Source organism: Acomys minous (genome assembly GCF_964271855.1).
Source record: "Acomys minous genome assembly, chromosome: 15".
In the NCBI taxonomy this organism is placed as follows: domain Eukaryota; kingdom Metazoa; phylum Chordata; class Mammalia; order Rodentia; family Muridae; genus Acomys; species Acomys minous.
Window position 1 is genome coordinate 89,889,609 of NC_140497.1, and position 21,960 is coordinate 89,911,568.

General features: G+C 39.0%; 1 protein-coding gene across 1 annotated transcript in view; it reads right to left on the reverse strand.

Moving 5' to 3' along the window:
* LOC311584562 (monocarboxylate transporter 2-like) overlaps positions 1 to 21,960 on the reverse strand; it is a 205,224-nt gene that overhangs the window by 139,466 nt on the left and 43,798 nt on the right. The window lies entirely within an intron of this gene.

The window sequence follows — 21,960 nt, forward strand, 5'->3', positions numbered from 1 at the left end:
TTTGATTGCCAATAAAGAGTGATGAAGGTTTAAAAGAAACAACATAAGAACACAGCAAGGTCATGTTCTCGGTTGTTTTCTATTAAGATTTTTTTCTGTTTGCTCATCACCTTTAATATTTTCAAAGAGCAGGAAACACAAGAAAACATACAGCTCTTGAGCTTAATCTGCTCTCCCTTTCCCTTCTTTTTATTATTGTGTTTTGTGTTTATCTTATTTTCTCCAGTCTCTTGCCCTATTTAACCCATTCCTAAACTTACAAACTTCAACCCTCAGAATTTAGAACTGTAAGAGCAAAATTAATGCCATATTCTCTATTCAGCAGTGAATACCGTGGTCTGTGAAAGTTCTGTGAGAACTTGTCCTCTCCAGGTGACTTCTTCCTGCCTTCTGGGAATGACCACGCACTGCCATAAACTAGACCTGCCAGCAGTCTCCAGAAACTCCACCACCGGAGCGATTACATACAATTAGCTCCCAATGTTCCTCTGAGATTAAAAAAAAACTTCCCATCCAGACTCAGCCTCTACCCAAGCTGCCTAGACATCAACATTCCTGTGACCCACAAGTTTCCTGAAGATGCAGCCTCCCCTACCACCCTGCCTAAAGGTTGACCTTCCTGTGACACACAACCCCTGCTTCCCTTTTATCTACTCCTTGGCCTTGAAACTCTGGGTCACTCTCCTCTCCTGCTGTGTCAGGAAGGATTGTGACATGAGGCCCCAGGTTCGTAATAAAAGACCCTGTGTATGTTGCGTTGGTATCGAGTCCTGGTGGTCATTTCAGAAGTCTTGCAATCTGGGCAATCTCGGTATTACATAACCATAGCATGCTGTCATTTCAAGTGCTGTTTTTCTAGTATTTCATCCTCTGAATGCAGCCAGGCCTGGTGGAGCGGCTGGGAAGGAAGATTGTGGCTTCACAGCTACCACAGGAGCTCAGGATCCTCAAGGGCAATTTGATGAGCTAATGCTTCAAAACAATTGTCCTCAGCCTGCCTGACGCTGCGATCCTTTTAATACAGTTCCTCATGTCGTGCACACCCACAACTGCAGAACTGTAACTTTGCTACTGTTATGGGTCACTGACATGTGACCTCCTAGAGGGGTTGTGACCCACAGAGTAAAAACCGCTGCTTCAGAATAAAAGGAATTTGTTTTCTTTAAGGCTGAGAGTGTAGGCCAACATTATGAAACTTGCCTAGTGAGATACCTATTCTTAACTCCCAGGACCCCCAAACAAACAAGTTGTTTTGTAAATTACATGTACTACCTGTAGGCCCAGCTAGCAATCAATTAAGGCACGGACACTTGTTATATTTTAAAATAGCCTTAGTTAACCTGGGGCAGGGCAGATATCAATTCTCTAAACTACTTTATATAGTAGGGCCTCAGGCATGGAATCCCTGCCTCAATCCCATGCCATCTGCTTCCAATAACCTCTATCAAGCTACCTCCCATCCATAATCCCATATACTTGCTCATGTTCTTCACCTGAGCCAGATTCTCCATCCACGCCGGCCATGTGCTTCTCCTCCATCTAACCCATGGCGGCCTTCCTCTCTTCTCTTCAGGTCTCTCTCCTCCTGGTCGCGGTCCTTCTTCCCAGAATTCCTCTCTCTCTCTCCTAGCCCCACCTATCTCTTCTGCCCTGCCAGGTGGGATAGCTTTTTATTAAGCAAAAGGTGGGTCACAGACAGAAAGCAGCAATTAACATCAAAATACATCAGACCATCCCCCAACACAAACAAAAACCTAAAACTCTGAATCTAGTTTTCTTGCCTCCTTAGAGATATGTTTGGGAATTCTTTTCTGAATTGCCTTGCTGCTATAGCTAGACATAGTATGTAAATACTTGTTTGAATTACAAAGGAATCTGCAAGAAGAATGGAGAAAAATAAGATCAGTTAATTGATGCACATAATCCCGTGAATGTTATTTAATATTATTCAATAATATTATTCAATAATAGGGAGAAAATATGACTCAATGAATAAGAACTCATGAGAATCTGAAACCCTGAAGTGAAAATGCCTCCTGTGCTTCTAGTCATGACCTGAACAAGTAGTGAATTCTGTTAGTGAGTTCTCGCACAAACCACCTAAGCTCCAGTATCTACACAGCCACAGCCACCACTTCAGGTTCTTTGCCTCTCCTCTCCTCTCCTCTCCTCCTCCATCTGCTCCTCCTCCTCCTCCATCTGCTCCTCCTCCTCCATCTGTTCCTTCTCCATCTGCTCCTCCATCTGTTCCTCCTCCTCCATCTGCTCCTCCTCCTCCATCTGCTCCTCCTCCTCCATCTGCTCCTCCTCCTCCATCTGCTCCTTCTCTATCTGCTCCTCCTCCTCCATCTGCTCCTCCTCCTCCATCTGCTCCTCCTCCTCCATCTGCTCCTCCTCCTCCATCTGCTCCTTCTCTATCTGCTCCTCCTCCTCCATCTGCTCCTCCTCCTCCATCTGCTCCTTCTCTATCTGCTCCTCCTCTTTCATCTGCTTCTCCTCCTCCATCTGCTCCTCCTCCTCCATCTGCTCCTCCTCCTCCATCTGCTCCTCCTCCTCCTCCATCTGCTCCTCCTCCTCCTGCTGTGCCTCCTCCTCCTGCTGAGGCTCCTCCTTTTCCTTGAGGCTTTAACTTCTTAACCTCTTCTCTTTTCTCATTCCCCGTCTTTCGCCCATGTGTAACTTGTATCTTCCCCCTTTCCAGGCACAGCTATTAGGCCATCAGCTCTGCAGAATCGCCAGGATTCTATAGCAATCTCTTCCCCTCCTCTCTGTCCTGTAGATCATGGTATATACCTTCTCTTCGGATCATTTTCTTTCCAACCCGTGGTCTCCCTATATACTCAGGGGGATTTTCCAATCTTTCTGTCCATAATTGACAAGGCTGCTTTAAAAAAGAAAATAACATTTTATTCATTTATGTAATCTTCTAGAACCCAGAGCAAAAGGTAATCAATTATATCTGCTAGTAGAAAAACAAAAAGGCAGTGTTAACAGTGCAAGCAGGTAAATAGTAGACTCTGGCAATAACCACAGGGGTCATGGTCTACCTGACTACATTCTCTGACTCCCTTTACACTTATATTGGGGTGTCAGGTTAGTTCTAAAAAATAAAGTTAGTCTTTTAAAATGCCCTCTCCTCATTGATCCAACTGAAAATGAGTTAAACTGGCCTATAACCTTGGAGTAAAGGGAAGTAACTTCCAGCTTGCTACCTTCACTCCTCTCTTTCCTGCCACTGCACCAGGTTTCCAATAGATTTGTTGTCAATTTGGGAGTCCCTAAACATTATGACCAGAGTAGTCTTTGGGTGGTCATGTAACACCATGGGATTTCAGCCCTGCTTCATCATGAGAACATAGCTCATCTTACTCTGAACAATATGATACTGTTTGATAAGATTTTAAGTTACATTGGCAAAACTACAGTGCAGTATTAAACTTACAGCATTGTTCTAATGTGTCCTTCAATCACATATACACACTCACAAGAATTCCAAAATCCATATACTTATCTTTTTACAGGTGTACACTGTGAGAGCAAGTACATGTGTATAACAGACAATAGATTGGTTTTTACGAAGGACAAAAGATCAAATTACCCAATGCCCACTCCCCACCCCCTTCAGCTGGAGCAAAACCAGACGTGCACCTGCCTTCTGGTGGTGGCAACCTTGTCTGGAATGAGAGCTGAGTCACAGCTGTGAGTGGGATTGCTGCGGTCTGGTTACATGGGATGCACAGGGTGTAGAAGGCGTTTCATCCTTGCTTCTACTTTAGTCCTTCAAGTGCATCCTCATAAGGCTACTTTGAAAATCACTTCTGTGGGAGCCCCTCATGAAATTGTGGAGGGCACTCATTTCATCTACCCAGGCGGTACCCCTTTCAGTAATGCTACCATAGCACTGAGGGATCTGTTCCAGAAGACTTCACGGCTCACCCCAAAATTCGTTCAGTGATTCAGCATCATCCTTATCTGAGCCAGGTGAGATGGGTAAGCAGTTAAGAGCAAATACTGTTCTTTCAGAGAAACAGTTCTATTCTAGCTCCTATGGACAATTATTTGTAATTCCAGGGACCTGGTGAACTCATCTGTTCTCTGCAGGTGCCTGCAATCACATGAGCACATACCACATACATAATACATACATACATACATACATACCCACACACAAGCACATGAGAGAGAGAGAAAGAGAGAGAGAAAGAGAGAGAGAGAAAAGAGAGAGAGACAGACAGACAGACAGAGATGAGAGAATGTTAAAAATTAATAAATATAAAAACTCCTTATCAGCTGTTATTTTATTAGTTTTAGAGTTTATTTTTATTTATAAATGAAGTTGAATGGATTCCAGCTTAGTTTTATAGATCTTTATACAAGACGTATATCTTATAGATCAACAGTTCTCGAATTATGGGTCACATATCACATATCCTGGATATCCGTTATTTATATTATGATTTATAAACATAGCAAAATTATAAAGTAGCAATGAAATTGTTTCATGGTTGGGGTCACCACAGCGCAAGGAGCTGTATGAAAGGGTGGCAGCATTAGGAAGGTTGAGAAACACTGAACTCATACACGATTTGAAGCTTAAAGTTTTCATCATAGGCACAGACTGAGAAGTAGAGATCATATAATCATGACCTGTGAGGAATTAATACTTAGTGAGTTGTGTAAAGTGCTCCATGGTACCTGAATAAGGCTCCAAAGAACCAAGAATTTAGTGCCTGTTGGAGTTTGAATAGAGAATGTCCCCTCCAATGGGTTTGGACACTTTGTTCCCTGTTGGTGGTATTGTTTGAATGGTTTTGGAACCTTTGGAGGAAATGTGTCAGAGAGACAAAGGACCCAGCTTCTGCTTCCTACCCAGACCCCTGCCTTGTGGCTGCCAACATGATGTAACTGCCAAAAGCCACCATGCTTTTATGCTTCCTCCCCCATGATGGACTGTGTTCTCTCAAACTGCAAGCCAGTAAATCTTCCTCTAAGCCAGTGGCCCCCACCAAATAAGCATGTCTACAGACACAGCAAAATAAAATATTGAGACACAAGGTTTGCCAAGTGATAATATGTTTTTGAAGCTATACTGAAATAAAATCTTAGTTATATGGCTGAAGAGTTATTGCTATATCTTGGAAGCCCTCAAAAGGCCTATGTGTTAATAGATTTGTCTATACTAGTGACGCTATTGAAGTCTGATGGTACCCTTTGGAGGTAGTGCCTAACGGAGGACACAGAGCACTCATGGCATGTTAATGGAGGTGGTATTAATGCCAAGCCCCTGCTTGTCTCTCTTTCCATGTCTGGAAAGGAAACAAGCAACTTTCCTCCATCGTGTGTCACAATCCCCAAATCAACTGGGCCAAACCTGCATGGACTGTAAACTTCCCAGAGGGCAAAGCTCTGTTTCAGCTTAGTATCTAGGGCTCTTAGTTACAGATATAAAAAGTTGACTGGCAACGTTATCCAGAGACCTGAAAATGTGTTTTATAAAGACTTGAGGGCTTTCCACTGTAGCCTTCAAATTAATGGCCTTTGTTTATGCTGCTAAAGAGTCAAGGGGAAATTGTAGGGGTGCTTGGTGGTTGTTGTTTGGGTTTTTGGGTTAATACCCTCAATATTCCAGCCTTGGTTTACACAAACTTTACTAAACTAAAATACATTAAGATATATGCATTTCACAGTTTTTCTTTCTTTCTTTCTTTCTTTCTTTTTTCTTTCTTTTTTTTTTTTTTGGCAAATTTACATATGCTCATGGAACTAACACTTGAAGACAGTAGATGCCCTTCCTATGTTTTCTCCCATTCTTCCCCCTACCTCAGAAAACCATTGGCCTGGGATTGAGTTTCCTCATGTATGACGTTATATAATGGGAGCACTATGTATTTCTTAGTACACAAACTCTTGTTCTCTGTATATCCATGTGGCTCTATTATGAGGCTTGTACATTTCCCTAATAAGAAGTATTCTGTGGTATGAAAAATACCACAAATCAATTCCCTTGGACTCACATTTGTACTGCTTTTATTAATAATTTCTACTAATATGTAAATAATGGTATGAAATTGTATTGTAAATGCATGAAATATTACTCATGTGCTTTATTACTTTAAAATAGTACAATTTGTGAAATTATTATGTTAGTAGGCATATGTAATGTGTTTAGATCTAGACTTCTTCTCCTAATATCCAGCTTGGGCAAAAAACACAAAAATGTTTAAGCTTAGATTCTTCATAAATGGTATAAGCTATATTGGTAACTAAAAAATGTCAGGCAGATAATTTCAATAGGATCGCTTTATAAATTATAAATAGAAATAAAAGATGATATCATTAAATGTATTGTAACACATGTACATATTTATGAAATAGACCACCAGAAATAAATTACAACAAAAGCATGTGCTGTTGATTATTTTTAATGGACATAATGGGCTGTTGCATAATCCAGAAATAGTTTTTATAGAAAAATTAATCACTTCGGTGTGATCTTACCTCAAATACATCCCATATTAAGATAAGATAGATATCTTTGGTTAACCATAAGGAGAACCATTTGTCATGTAGGAGCTAGGCATTTGGCTGTAGTTTTAGAAGAGATTCTCATCCTCTGTCACTCGATCAAATCATTACTGCAGAACGAAGATCTGGCCTTTAAGTATGCTAGAGAGAAATTCATCTCTGCCCACTGCAGGTGTGGGAGCTATAAAGAAACGTCTCCTTTTCTTTGAAGAACTTTGTCTCCTTCCTTTCTGCTCTTGTTGCTATTTTTTTTTGTAAACAAAAACAAAAGTAGTAAAGCCAACAACAATTGTATGGTGCCTATAGATTTTGCTTGCAGAGTAAGGATCAACTGATTGCTTACTCTGTGGTACACAGAGCCTCAAGCAGACTAGAGTAGAAGAACATGGGCTAACAGCATGCAGGCATGTGTAACCTACAACCCAGATATGCATGGGGCTCAACACAGAAGCACAACCTTACTTAAAACATTACGATCTTTTTTCTTTTTTTGTTAATGTTTTTGTTAATGACATGTTACTTAGAAATGAATGTTGAAGGAAAGTAATTGCTGCTATTTAAGCTTCAGATATGATGTCTGCTTGTCCTCCCATGGCAGGTCATTATTGTTATTAATATTCTCCCCAGAGCACTGTGGCCAGATTACTCTCCACAGAGATGCTATTGCTTCTGTTTTTATTTTGGGGAATAGTTTGAAGAGTCTTGGTATTAGCTCTTCTTGGAATGTCAGGTAGAATTCTGCACTGAAACCATCTGGCCCTGGGCTTTTTGTAGTTGGGAGACTTTTATTGACTGTTTCTATTTCCTTAGGGATTATAAGTCTCTTTAACTTGTTTGCCTGATCTTAATTTAATGTTTGTAAGTGGTATCTATCAAGAAAATCATCCATTTCATTAAGTTTTTCCAATTTTGTGGAGTACAGGTCTTTGAAGACCTAACAAATCCTTTTATTTCCTCAGTGTCTGTTGTTATGTCATCCTTTTCATTTCTGATTTTGTTAATCTGGCTACTACCTTTTAGTTAGTTTGGCTAAGGGTTTGTCTATCCTGTTTATGTTCTCGAAGAACTAGATTTTGGTTTCATTCATTCTTTGCTCAGCTCCTTTTATTTATAATTTATTGACTTCAGGCCTGAGTTTGATTACTGTCCCACCTAAAAGAGGGGTGTAGGAGTGAAACAGTAAGTGCAAAGGTTATAACCACAAAGTGCAGGTTCCTTAAAACACTGGGACTTATTTAGAAGAACATACAAGACTTTCCACACCTTGTCTACAATGCCATTTACAACAGTCCTTTTTAACCTATGCATCATGCTTAGCTACAAAAAAAACAAAAACAAAAATAAACCAAAATCAAACAAAAGCCCATAAGACAGTAAAATGTTCAAAATGAGACATGATGGCCTACGACCATATAGGAGGAGGAGGTCCCCCTCGGTCATAGACCTAAGGGAGGGGAATAGAGTGAAAGCAGGAGGGAGGGAGGAATGGGAGGATACAGTGATAGGATAACATTTTAGTTGTAATCTGAATAAATTAGTAAAAAATAATTAAAAATTTTAAATGTTCAAAACAAAACCAAAATAATCCCACTCCCCAAAACCAAGCCAAATGGAACAAAAACAAAAACACCCATAACCTTTACTATGAAATGCATTTAAAATATTTATGTGAATGTAAAATCAATTTAGATATTATGTAATGAAAAATAAGGCTGATATAGCTGAAGAGTTTGCAAGTGGGTTCCCATTTTTGATAATTAAGTTAGGAGAAGCCACTTTCAAACACATTGGAATGAGCTATGGCTGCATTTCTAAGGAGGTCACAGGCACATAAAACCTGTGAGAAGGTAAAACTTTTCATCATGAATAACACTTTGACAGTGCATGTGTTTGCTGCTGCTGCCATAACAAAATGCCAGACACTTTGTGGCTTAAAGAAACTTATTTCTCCAGATGGAAAGTCAAAGATGCAAGTATGCACATAGTACATCTTCATGTTAAGTCCTCATTGCTTTCCTCATAGGTAAAATGTCATCACATCGTGTGTTCATATGTATACACCAGGAAATAGAGAGCTCCCTCCCTTCTCATAAAAATATTCATCCTACAGGTTGAATTTCCAAATACAGACATATGGAGGTTAGGGTTACAAAATAAGAATTTTGATGGGAAAATATTCATTTGTAATAATAAAAGTATACATATTAATTGCTCTATCTTTAACATTATACTTTTCATTTTGTATAAATGAATGTTTGCTTGCATATATGCCTGTGTACCATGTATGTGTAGTATCTACAGAGAACAGAAGAGGGCATGAGAACCCCCTGGATTTTCATGGTGCTAGAGACCGAATTAATGTTCTCTGTCAGCGCAGCAGAGCCCTTAGCTGAAAAATCTGGACAGAGGAAAGGGTGGCTGTAGAGACTGACATACCAGCCAAGGGCCATACATGGTGAGGATTTAGACACTCAGCTCAGTTGTAGTAATTAGCACAGTTTCCTTGTGGGTCTCACAATATGGGGAGTAGGCACTACTCCTGACTTGTAGTCTATGCCCCAATGCGGGTCACTTCCCCTGTGCTGGGTGGACTTTCCGGACCACAGAGGAAGAGGATACTGGTAGTACAGAGGAGACTTCCTGAGCTGAAATCAGATACTGGGGGAGGAGGCACCCTATTCTGAAGACTAAGGGAGGGAGGGAGAAGGTATGAGAGGGAGGGTGGGATAGGGAGATGATTAGGGAGGGGACTACGATCAGGATGTCAATAAAAAAAATTAAAACTGTAGAACAAGCAGAGGGATTATATTCCTAACCCCACTACATGGGAATAGCTCCGAGACAGGCTGAGACGTGAATGCCTATGGATAGCCGACCCTTCTTATTGGTTACAGAACACATGCAACTTAGGACTAGATGCCATTCCTCACATGGCATGAGTGAAGATTTGCAGATGTCTTTCTTCCACTCATGCAAAGTGCAGAGAACCAGTCTTAATTGTTAGGTGCAAGTTGCACACCTCATACACATATGATTTTAGAATGGTATAATGCTTGTGAGGAATTATATGTTTTCAGAACAAAAGGACGAGACTTTGAAGCTGGATCAGACCTGAAAGAATTCGTTTGTGTTGGCACAGTGGACTCTGACATCCTCCATCCCTCATTCTCGAGCAGCAAGTGCTTCAGTTGCTGTTCTCTGTCAGAACAGGGCAGCTCCCAAGACAGCGTCTAAGAAAGCTTCTGGTCCCAATTGGTACAGCATTTCAGACTATCACACACAGGACTTTTATTAAGCCTAGAAGTTCTCAACATTCAGAAACTGGACACAAGTGATAGTCCTACCTTGTTTAACTATTTCCGCTAACTTTATTTGGACCCCTACAAAGGTATTATTCGTCCCAAACGAACCAGAATAAACCCTAAGAGAAAGACACCCCAGTTCCCTTAAGGGGGGATGGGTAGGGTTTTGTTTTGTTTTTTTTTTTTGGTTGCTTTCTCCAGCCTTAGATATTTATTTTCATTGGGAGTTGGTTGGTTATAAGTTACTATTGATCTTATCCAGAGACAAAACAAGATTGGATCCAGGGATGTCTTTCTTTTCCTTTATCTTTCTTTCTTAGGATTGGAGCTAGGGGCTGAAAAGGAAGAAGAGGGAATATAGAAATATATAGGGATAATAGAACAAAAAGTAGATTATTGAGTCGATGCCTCAATCTAAGGCCTTAACTGTGCTCACAAGGTTATTTTTAATTCAATAGTATAGAAATTTGTATATTGATGCAAAATAAGTTTGCTTTTGATACATTGATATAGAATTCAAATGTAAGATGATTCATAACACACATTACATATATTTCTACTCTAATATGAGGTATTGTACCCATACCACTCAAGTGGAATACAAGATCTACCTCCAATTCTTTCAAAATCCTATTGCAGGCTGTTTAGGATAAGTAAGTTAGACAAGTGAATTGTCAACTGACCAAATTGTGATCATTTCAATTACTAGTCTATTTATATCATAAGACTATACATCCTAGTTGTAAGAGATAGGTGTGATTCTATAGACAGATAAGGTAAAATACTTAAAGTCTTCAAAAACCTCAGAGTCCTACAGAATATGGCATTTAAAGATGTTTATGTTGTTTTAATGATTCTTTGACATTAAGGCAGTTGGACACCTGGCAGCACATAGCCTACCTCAGGGACGATGATAAGCATCATTGAGCCTCCTTATGGAGATACTTTCTAATGCGGCAAACAAGCCACTGGGAAAAATGTCCTCTTTTTGACCATTGACAGAATTCTCCCTAAAACTTGGCAAGCTTGGATGCAGGCAGAGTCAATGGCCAAAACAGGGAAAGCAAGTCCTCAATAGTTCTTGCCTCACAAATATGTCAGTTAGACATACTGGGCCAGAAGGCCAAAGATTAGGCTCCAATGTTTTAGAGAGTTATGGGTGACTCTCCAGGCAGCCAACTGTCTCTGTCATTCTTTTTTTAATATGGAAGCTGCTAACCTGCACTTCATGTTTACTCAGGTTATTGACTTTGCTCCTTCTCAAGTCTCTGATGGGGTTGAAGACCAAATTAAATTTGGTGTTCTGTGGGTTAAGATGTTTTTGGGTCTAGGTAGATGGTTTGAGTTGATAAAGATGAGATATGATAGATATTGAGTTACATTCAGAATTGTAGATTCACCAAGATAAGAAAACGTTTTCATCAAGGTTGCTAAATACCAACAGCCAAAAATCACTAGGATGTAACATGAATGAAATTCCTGATTGTTCTGTGGTTCTTCTTTCTATATGTAGTCATATATATATATGTAAAAAATAAATATTTTTTAAAATGGGGTACAGAGCTAAACAGAATTCTCAAAAGAGGAATATCGAATGGCTGAGAAACAAAGAAATGCTTAGTCATGAGAGAAATGCAAATAAAAACAACCATGTAATTCCATCTTATGCCTATCAGAATGGCTGAGATCAAAAATTTAGGTGACAGCACGTGCTGGTCAGGATGTGGAGAAAGGGAAACACTTTTCCATTGCTGATGGGAGTCCAAAGTTGTACAACCACTTTGGAAATCAATCTGGTGATTTCTCAGAAAACTGGGACTAGTGCTACCTCAAGACCCAGCTATACCACTACTGGGCATATGCCCAAAAGAGACTCTACCATACAACAAGAAAATTTAGTCAACTATGTTCATAGCAGCTTTATTCATAATACCCAGAATCTAGAAACAACCTAGATGTCCATCAACCAAAGAATGGATAAAGCAACTGTGGTACATTTACACAAGAGAATGCTACTCAGCTATTAAAAACAAGGAAATCTTGAAATTTGGAGGCAAATGGATGGAACTAGAAAAGAATGTCCTGAGTAAGGCACTCATGGCATATACTTGCTTAGAAGTGGATATTAGCCCAACATAGATGCCCTCTGACAGACTCCACCCATTGAGGGAATCTGGACAGATGCTAGGACTTGCAGCTGAACTCTCTGCTGAGTGCTGAGAGTTGTATGGAAGAGTGGGGTGATGGAAATACTTGAAGGGGTCAGGAGCTCCACAAGGAGACCATCACGGCTGGTGGCTCTGGACCCTGAGGTGGCCATCGAAAACTGATGCCCCAACCAAGGACAATACAAGCAGAGAATCTAAACCTCTCTTCAGATATTGATTATGGACTGCTCATTCTACACAGGAGACTGGCTGGGGGTGTGCAGGAGAGGAGCTGGGACTGCCTCTGACATGACCTCTGTTGCCAGCCATTTGATCAGCTCCCCTTGGCTCAGGGAGGGGTGATGCCTTGAGGGCACATGATGGAATGGGATGCAGGCTATCCTGATGAGACTTGACAGGCTGTGGTCAGACTTTGGGGGAGTAGTCCCCGACCCACACCCTCTCCCCATCAGAGGTCTATGGGAGGGATATAGGGCAGAAGAGGAAAGGAGGATAGGGATGGGAAGACATGAGCAAGGGAATAAAAATTAGGATATAATGTGAGAAAAGTATGACAAATAACAAAATTTTAAAGTAGGTATGAACCAGCAAGATTACATTTGAAATATGAATATTATCTACTCATTCTACAAATGGAAACATCCATTTTTATTGAACGAATAAGAAAAATAATCACAGATATATGTGAATTTATATTAGAATCTTGATGCCAGAGCATGTCATAGACAAACATTTGGTAAAAACATGAAGACCTGTCATGAGTCTCTTTGGAAATTTTGCTGTTTCCCACAGAATTCTGCCTAGGCTCCAGGCATTTGCTAATGTTTCTTAGGAAGAACACCTATTTTCACAGGAATGGTTACTGGTTAATGTGAATTGAAAGATAATAGACATTTGTCAATGTATACACTGCTCTGGATTTCCTTCTTAAAATCATTGTGTTGTTGTTGTTGTTGTTGTTTGAGACAGGGCTTCTGTGTGCAGCCCTGGCTGTCCTGGATTCACTGTGTAGACCAGGCTGGCCTCAAACTCACAGAGATCCATCTGCCTCTGCCTCCCAAGTGCTGAGATTAGAGGCCTGTGCCATCACACAGGGCACCTAAAATTACTTTTTCATTTTTTTATATTTTATATCTCAATATAATTACATAATTTCACCCTTCCTTTTACTCCCTCCACCCTCCCGTGTTACCATCTTTCTCTCTCTTTCAAACCCATGGCCTCTTTTTAATTGGTGAATATATATATCATACATAATACACATAATACATAATATGTGTGCATGTATATATGGATTAATGGATGGATGGATGGATGGATGGATGGATGGATGGATGATGGATGGATGGGTGGATGGATGTGTATCCTGTATAATGCAGTGCCTTATGGTCAGGGATCTTTGTGGAAGAAGGAGTAGAGACATATATTTTTCAGAAATAAATCTAATAATCAAATTAATTTGAACTAATGTTTGTTGTTGTTATGATCACTAAAGAAAAAAATTAAACTTTTTTTGGCTAATCAAAAGGTAAAAGTAATAAAAGAAAATAAATGCATCAAACACCAGGAGTAAAGGTGAAGTACTGTGTTTTTTGGTAGTTGTAGATTACTGAAAGGGAAGCCAAGGCTAGTCAGATCTCACAAGTCACAACACAAACAATGAACCACATGCACAGCATGAGCAGAAAGCTCATACATCAAAATGCTCCAGGAATCAGGAACCCATTGCCTGAGGGAACTGAGGGAACAAATGTTTGTAACGCTATGGAATTCAAACCAAACCCCTAAATATTATAACCACACATTTAACAATAAATAGTTCCACATCAATGAAATTCACTCCCAATTTTCTGTTATTCTGATGGCTGTCTCAATCAAGAACTTCAAATATTCAGTCTGCAAATTTAAGTGTGGCACATCTTACAGAAATGCCTTCAGTCCAACATTGTAATTGCAAGAAATGGGAATGTTTAAAGTGGATAAATTACCTAAAGCACTGGAGTAGTTCTTTACAGTCTCTCTAGTTTAATATCTAATGAAACAATCCATATACATTGTTTACCCAATATATAATTAATTATGAGGACACTAATTAGCCTACTGTGTGTGCATAATGTATCTGTGTGTGTGTGTGTGTGTGTGTGTGTGTGTGTGTATGTATGTACCTGAAAGTACCTATCTACAATGTGCTCATGTGCATAAACTTGTGCATGTGAAGGTCAGAGGCTGATGTCAGATGCCTTCTTCAATTGTTCTCTGCTTTAGCTTTTGAGATAGGGCCCTTCACTAAACCTGGAGCAAACTGATTTGAGAATACTAACCAAGCATCACACTCCAAAAATATTCCAGTGTCCACTTTCCTAATACAGGTGATTTAAGGGCCATAACATCTAGACTGACTTTTTACATAAGTGCTTATTGTCCAAAAGCAAATGATAAAAAAGTAAGTGCAAGTAATCTACAAAGTAAAACCTGAAGGAAATGCCTCAGTTGCTTGCTTGTATTCCTATCTACAATCAAGAGCCAGTTAAGAAGACAGGGGAAGCAAGTCCTCAATAGTTCCTGCCTGACTAACATGTCTGTCAGATATATGGAACCTGAAGGCTGAAGAAGATGCTCCAACATCATAGAGTTTTGGGTGACTATTCAGGTAGCAAACTGTCTCTGTCGTCTTCGCATTTGGAAAGCTACTAACCTGCACTCCCGGCATACTCAGATAATCAAGGTTATTCCTTCTCAAATCTCTGATAGGGTTGAATGCCAGGTATCTTAGTTTTACAACGAAGCTTAGTTGTTTAGGGGTTGAGATGATTTTTAGGTCTAGAGAGGTGTTTTAAGTTAATAATGACAAGATGTGATGGAGAGTGATTTATATTCAGAATTCTAGACGCACCAAGGTAGTAAAGATGTTTTCTCCAAGACTGCCACATACAAATAGCCAAAACACAAAGAATGTAACCTTTATATAATTCCTGATTGTGTCATGGTTCTTGTTATAGGTAGTTTATTGTATATATGTACAATAATTTAAATGTATATGTAAAATATTTTAAAAAGAAGAGGAGGCCCATGGATATGATTCAAATTTTATCCCATGAACAATGGAAAGCATACTGATTCAAAGAATTGCAAATGTTTCTGTTACTCTAGTGTGAAGATTTGGTCTTAACAGACAGGAAGTAGATTTGTAGATGGGATGATGGTGTGATTTAATAATGCCTAGATATCCCTTCATAGTTTTTCATATCTGCTGTAGGATGCTTGCTTGGTTTTATGATTCTGGGAACAGAAAAGTTAATTTTACTGGCTTAGAGTCATACTAAATATACACAATTAAAAATAACACACAGTGGATTGATAGACGTCTGGTTTAGAGTATACAAAATTCTCTCCTTAAGTACACAAAAGACAACTGCCTAGAAGTGTTACAGCAAAGACAGAATAACCCTCAAACAATTCCCTGTCATATTATAGGCAAGCTGACAGTTTTGTTGTTTTAAGTCGCAACAAGGCTAGAAAAGAACAAGAAAGAATAATTAAATGTTATCTTACAGTAATATGACAAATGAAGTTGTTTTCATTTTTTTTTTCAGAAAAGGACATCAAACAACCATCTTAGTGTGAATTACAGGCCTATCTTAAAATAGAGAGGCACAGAGATGTGGCTCTGCACTGAAAGAGGATGGATGATTGTAAGTTAGGAAAAGTATTAAAATTTGTGATAGTTAGAAATAGACAGCAGTTGCTGTTTTTAAGATCTGCATCATGCACCTGTAAACAGAATAGTCATTAGAGACTAGTTTCATTCACCACTGAATATTCCATTTCTCCCAGCTTTATTTTCTTAATCAATATTATTGTATGTCATTAGCTATAGATTACAGCGAATGAACTGATACTCTGCAAAAATTATATGGGATGAAGAGTCTCTTCTTGCAGACTATACCCTGGTGTTGGTTTCATTTCAACAGTCATAAAACTGAAGCAGGCAGTTCTACTCTTCCTTTGTAAAGTATGTGTGTACATGAAAACGTAACAACTACACACACAGGAAAAAAAAAACACTCTTCAAAAAAATCCAATCTAACTATAAATGTTCCTCCCTCTAATTTTCTAAGGCCATTATCGATAACTTCCTTTTATTGTAGTAAGGATATGTTACCTGAGATTGGCTCTTCAAATATTACCAGGGAATTAAGGTGAATTATTCTTTTCTGTAGTTGTTATAAAATTTATTATTAGAAGGAGTGCCAAAGTCAATTAGATCGTCTATGGTCCACTACAAATAGCAAGGCACATGTATAAAGTAAGTAGTACGTTTACTAACTCAAATATTTCAAGACTGTCACACTGAAGGAATGCTAATGCTTCTAATCTGCATGTGCTTTAAATAACCCAAGCACTGTACTCCACTTCTTTCAGATGTCTGACTTCTATACTTTCTCTTTCTATATTTTGTTCCATTTAGTCAGTAAGAAGGGACAAGATCACAAATTCTAAACACATGCTAATATAATTTGAATCATTGCATTAAACGATAATTTGTTTTATCCCTGTGATTATTTAATTACTGGTTTGTTTAAATGCACAATTTGTTAATTTTATTACAATGCAGTGTAACAATTGTGTATTTTCTGTATAAATAGTAATTTTAGAGCCTTCCTTTCATATTGTTCTAATGTCAATATATGCATACATATCTTTGTCTGTGTATTCCTTAGTAGCTGACTATTCGTTATTTTTGAGAGGAATCACACTCAGTACTGCTCTCCTTGGATGTGGGGAGCCAAAGGGGATGAGACCTCATGGCCTCCTCATGCATAAGAAATGACATTATTTGCTATGTATGTGCCTTGTCAATATTCTTTGAAGGGAAAACACAATAATTTTTTGCCTGGTTTAGATGCAGACAGGGAGTTCCTGTGGAATTCTATCATGACTAAAAATAAGCTAGCATGTTCATTTTTTATTGCTCTCCATTTTTTTCAGGTTAGCCTAGAACTCACTATGTAACCCAGGATAGTCCTGAACTCAAGCCAATCCTCATCTTTCAGACTAGCAAATGCTGGGTCTAGGATACTGACAAGAGCAGCCACACCCAGCTTATTAGAGCACTGTGAAGGATGCTCTAGTTGAAGATCATGTGCGAAGTGAAGCATCTTCATGTCTCCCTCTGAGCTTTCTTTAGACATTACCACACTAGAGTACTTACTGCAGAGCACAGTCTCACACCCTCACCTTTGTGCATCACAGATGACATCAAAGTAATTGGAAATACAAATTCAGGTTCACTCAAACTCCTGAAACTGGTTCATACTCCTGTGTGGTGGTTAAATTATCTGTGTTGCCTAATGTTTATTATTAAGCCTGTAATTATTATTACTGCAGTTTTTTCTAACCTGCTAGCAATCAATCAAGAGAAAGGCACCTATTATATTTTAAAATAGCCTTAGTGAACCTGGGGCAGGGCAAATATTAATCCCCTAAACTACTTCCCACACTGGATCAGGTATGGGATACCTGCCTCAATCCCATGACATCTGTTTTTAATAATTTCTATGGAGCTGTCTTCCATCAATATCCCAAATACTTGCTAATGCTCTTCATCTGTATCAAACCCTCCATCCAGCAGGCCATGTGCTTCTCCTCCATCTAACCCATGGCATAGCTGCCTTTTTCCTCCCTTCTCTGGTCCCTTCCGCAAGATTCTCTCTGTCTCCCCAAAAGGCTAGGAAACTTAGCCAGGCCCATACTATTTGGCCTGGCCAGGTATGATGGACTTTTATTGGTCAAGCAGGTTATTAGGCAAGGTACAAAGTGGGGCACAGAGACAGCAGGCAGTAATCATCATCAAAGACACCAGACCAATCTCCACCATTCCTGTATACCTACTTCCCACAGTGACGCTACTGTTCTTTCAACCAAGCCCCAAACTAGATGTCATCTTAGGTATGTCCTCATCTTCCACATTTTGTGCCGGATTAAGGAGCAATTATTTCAACTCGAGGTCCTAAATGTACCTCTCAGACAATTCTTTTTTTTTTTTCACCCTTGCTGGCATTTCTGATGAGTAGTGTGATCTCTAAAAGATATAATAACAATCATGGCTTTGTTTTGTAAAAACCCTAATTGATGATTAGTATTGGAATAAAGATGAAATATGAGAAAAGGAGAGATGGGCCACTTACCAGTCACCTCTTTTTTCCTGTGCTTGTTCATGATCTACTCTGTCCGTGAGCACTGCCTATGCTTTACCCACACGTGGAGGCATTAAGGATATAGAATGGAGAAAAGAAAAACTCCCTGGCCTCTTTTTAGTCTCTCCTTATGTGTGTACATTTATTTGGATACAACTTTAGAGGGTGTGGTTTTATTTATTTTTTGTTTTGTTTTCTTTTGCTTTGTTTTTTATTTTGGGGACGTTGTAGCTGTATTGGGCTTCTGTTTGTTTTTTGATGAAGAACTTAAAGTGGAATGGGTAGGAAGGGGGAGGAGATCTGGAAGGACTTGAGGAGGGGAATAATATTATCAAAACATATTTAAAATTCAAAATATTAAAATAATTAAAACATAATAAAAGCAAGGTCCAACACAGTTTTTTTAAAGCCTGAATGATAAAGGACATGTTATACCAATAGAATGTTTCCTGAAGTATAAGAAATGCCAGTGAAGGAAAACTATTTCATTTCATGGGAAAATAATAAGTAATTTTGCATTTGTTCTGATTATCCTATAGTTTAAAAATCTTTCCCCTTTTAGTTTAAACATTCCAATTTTCTCTTAGTACTTCAGCGTTGCTAGGTACTAGTGAAAGAACACAGTGAGATACTTGAACAACTGGCATCCATAGGGACTCTAGTGGAACCACAGGAATTACTCTTTCATCCAGATGCGGCTCCTTTATATGACAGTTTCTGTGCACCAAATCTTCTACTTACTTAGATAATATTCAGATACACACGACTTCCCATGTGGGGAGAGATCTTTTCTGGAACTTCATACTCTGTCACTGTAGTCACCAAATAAAACTAAACCTTGGAAACTATAAAGATAATTAATGGTGCGTGGATTTACACAGATATGCAAGACATACTGAAGGAAAGAGAATATCCAATTGTACTTATCTTTGATATAGACATTGCTGGAGGCTCAACATCACAGCTATCCATTCTTATACTTAGCACAGCCTGAAGGATCTCAGGAGAATCTCACTGATAAATAGCACTGATGGTTTTCTGCAGGAATATTTGTTCTTCCTTTTGTTTTGTTTTTTCTTTCACTCCTCCTCCCCCTCTTTCTTTTGTTTTCTCAGATCATGATAACTTCTGTAACCTTTTGATTATTTTAAATGTCTCCCTAGAGTCTTATCAAATATCTTTAGCATATTTTCCATGACTTAATTCCTATTTTTTATTACAAATCTCTGTTGATTCCTTCCTAGTGATTTCTCACTTCCTTTCTATGTGGGCCGTTGACCCATGAAGGAATAGCCAGCAGCAATCTGAACATTAAGTCTCTTCTTTCCTCTTCATCCTAAAATTAACTGTAAACCAACAAATCAATAGTGTAAAGTTACTTCTCACAGTTCCCAACTGGCTTCAGGAGCCCCCAAGGGTTCAAGTCAATGCCTTTCTGCTTCTTGCAAGAGCTCTAAGACTGAATGAAAAGGAACCTAGTAACTAAAAATTATGGCTGCACTAGCATGTGAGCCTAAGGAAAGCGTATGCTGAGCTTCCTTCTGCAAATGGAGCACTTCACTTTATTTCCAGATTTGACTTTGCCAGATTAAAAAAATAGTTATTTTATGTATATGACTGTTTTACCTTATGTATGTCTATTCATCAATGTGCATGCATGACTGTTGCCTGCAGAAGCCAAAAGAGGGCAGCTGATGCCTTTAAATGAGCATCTGTGAGCTGTCATGTGGAAGTCAGGTCCTCTGGAAGAACAGCCAGTGCTCTTAACCACTGAGCCCTCTCCTCTTCTTTTTGCCTTATTTTTAATAAACAACTACAAAATATCATGGTAAAGCTATTATTTCTAGGAATTATGTAAAGAAAAGTGCTATGATGAGAAAGTTCTAGCCCAGCTCTGAAGAGTGTTCACTTCCTTGCAGCACACTTGCAAACACAAAAGGTTTTCAAAGCATTGCAACACCATCCCCTTTGTGCAGTACACTCTTTGGAGGTGTCCTGGACACAGGTGTCTCTAACGAGCATTTGACACCCTCAACATATTCTTTTGCACTTAAAGGTCACAATTCTTAGAGTGTAAGCTCAGCGTTCACTGGCCTTTTGCCTGTAGCCAGTTGTCAGCCCCTTCCTTCCTCAGAGGCAAGACTACAGTGTATGCCTCTAAGACCACCAGCTGTCCTCAGTAAGATAGCGCCAAGGAAAAGGTTGAGGTAGCAACAAAGGGTAGGATGCATGCCAGACCCCCTATAGTTTAAGAACAAGAACAGAGGTGCGACCTTTGTCAGAGTTTGTACTTGGCAAATAGATTTTAAAAACATGTAGTAAGAACTGCTTGAGAAATGAGTAAGTCATCCTAATTTTAAACCCCTCAGGACACATGAAGAGGTGAGGAAGGAAGAAACAATCCAGAGCTTTTATTTAATAACCACAAGATCCACTGCCATGTTACTCAGAAATAAGATGCCCTCTTTGACTAGTACCATCCTTGTCTGCCTTTGAGAAATAGAGACAGAAGAGTCAGGTGTCTTTCACCAGATATAAGAGCAAAGAGGGTGACAGTGCTTGAGAAATACTTTAATTCCACATTTGTTTTCAAAGAGCTGTGCTTCCTACTGTTGACTAACCTCCCCTTGCAACTGTGATAATGGTCCCGTTGCAATACGTTCTTTGTTATGTTAACAGCTCCATGTGCTTCCACTGGACTCCCTGATGAGGCCACAAGTTACTGAGAACAAGGGAGATCCCTCCATCTTCTGATGTCGTCTTCAATCTCTTTCTTCGGGGACTTAAAGCTTTTTTTCAAACAAGTCCTTCACTTGCTTGCTTAGAGTAACTCCTAGATATTTTAAATTGCTTGTGGCTAACGTGAAGGGTATAGCTTTCCTAATTTCTTGCTCTGCATGATTGTCATTTGTATATAGGAAGGCTACTGATTTTTTTGAGTTAATTTTGTATCCAGCCAATTTGTCGAAGGTGTTCATTAGCTGTAGGAGTTCTCTGGTGGAATTTTGGGGGTCACTTATGTACACTTTGATATCATCTGCAAATAGGCATAATTTGACTTCTTCCTTTCCCATTTGGATCCCCTTGATCTCCCTGTGCTGTCTTATTGCTCTGGCTAAAACTTCAAGAACTATATTGAAGAGATACGGAGATAGTGGGCAGTCTTGTCTGGTCCCTGATTTTAGAGGAATTTCCTTGAGTATCTCTGCATTTAATTTGATGTTGGCTATTGGCTTGCTGTATGTAGACTTTATTATGTTGAGTTATGTGCCTTGTATCCCTGATCTCTCTAAAACTTTAAACATGAAAGTGTGATGAATTTTTGTCAAATGCTTTTTCTTCATCTAAGGAGATAATCATGTGGTTTTTTTTCTTTCTGTTTGTTTATATTGTGGATTACATTGATGGATTTCCATATATTGAATCCTCCTTGTGTGCCTGGAATGAAGTCTTGTATTTGATATGTTCTTGTATTTGTTTTGTGGGTATTTTATTGAGTATCTTTGCGTCTATGTTTATAAGAGAAATTTGTCTGAAATTCTCCTTTTTGGTTGGGTCTTTGGCAGGTTTAGGTATCAATGTGACTGTGGACTCATAGAATTTGATAATGTTCCATCCATTTCTATCTTTTGGAGTAGCTTGAAGAGCATCGATATTAGCTCCTCTTTGAAGGTATGATAGAATTCTGCACTGAAATCATCTTTTCCTGGGCTTTTTTTGATTGGGAGACTATCAATGATTGCTTCTATTTTTATGGGAGAAATAGGG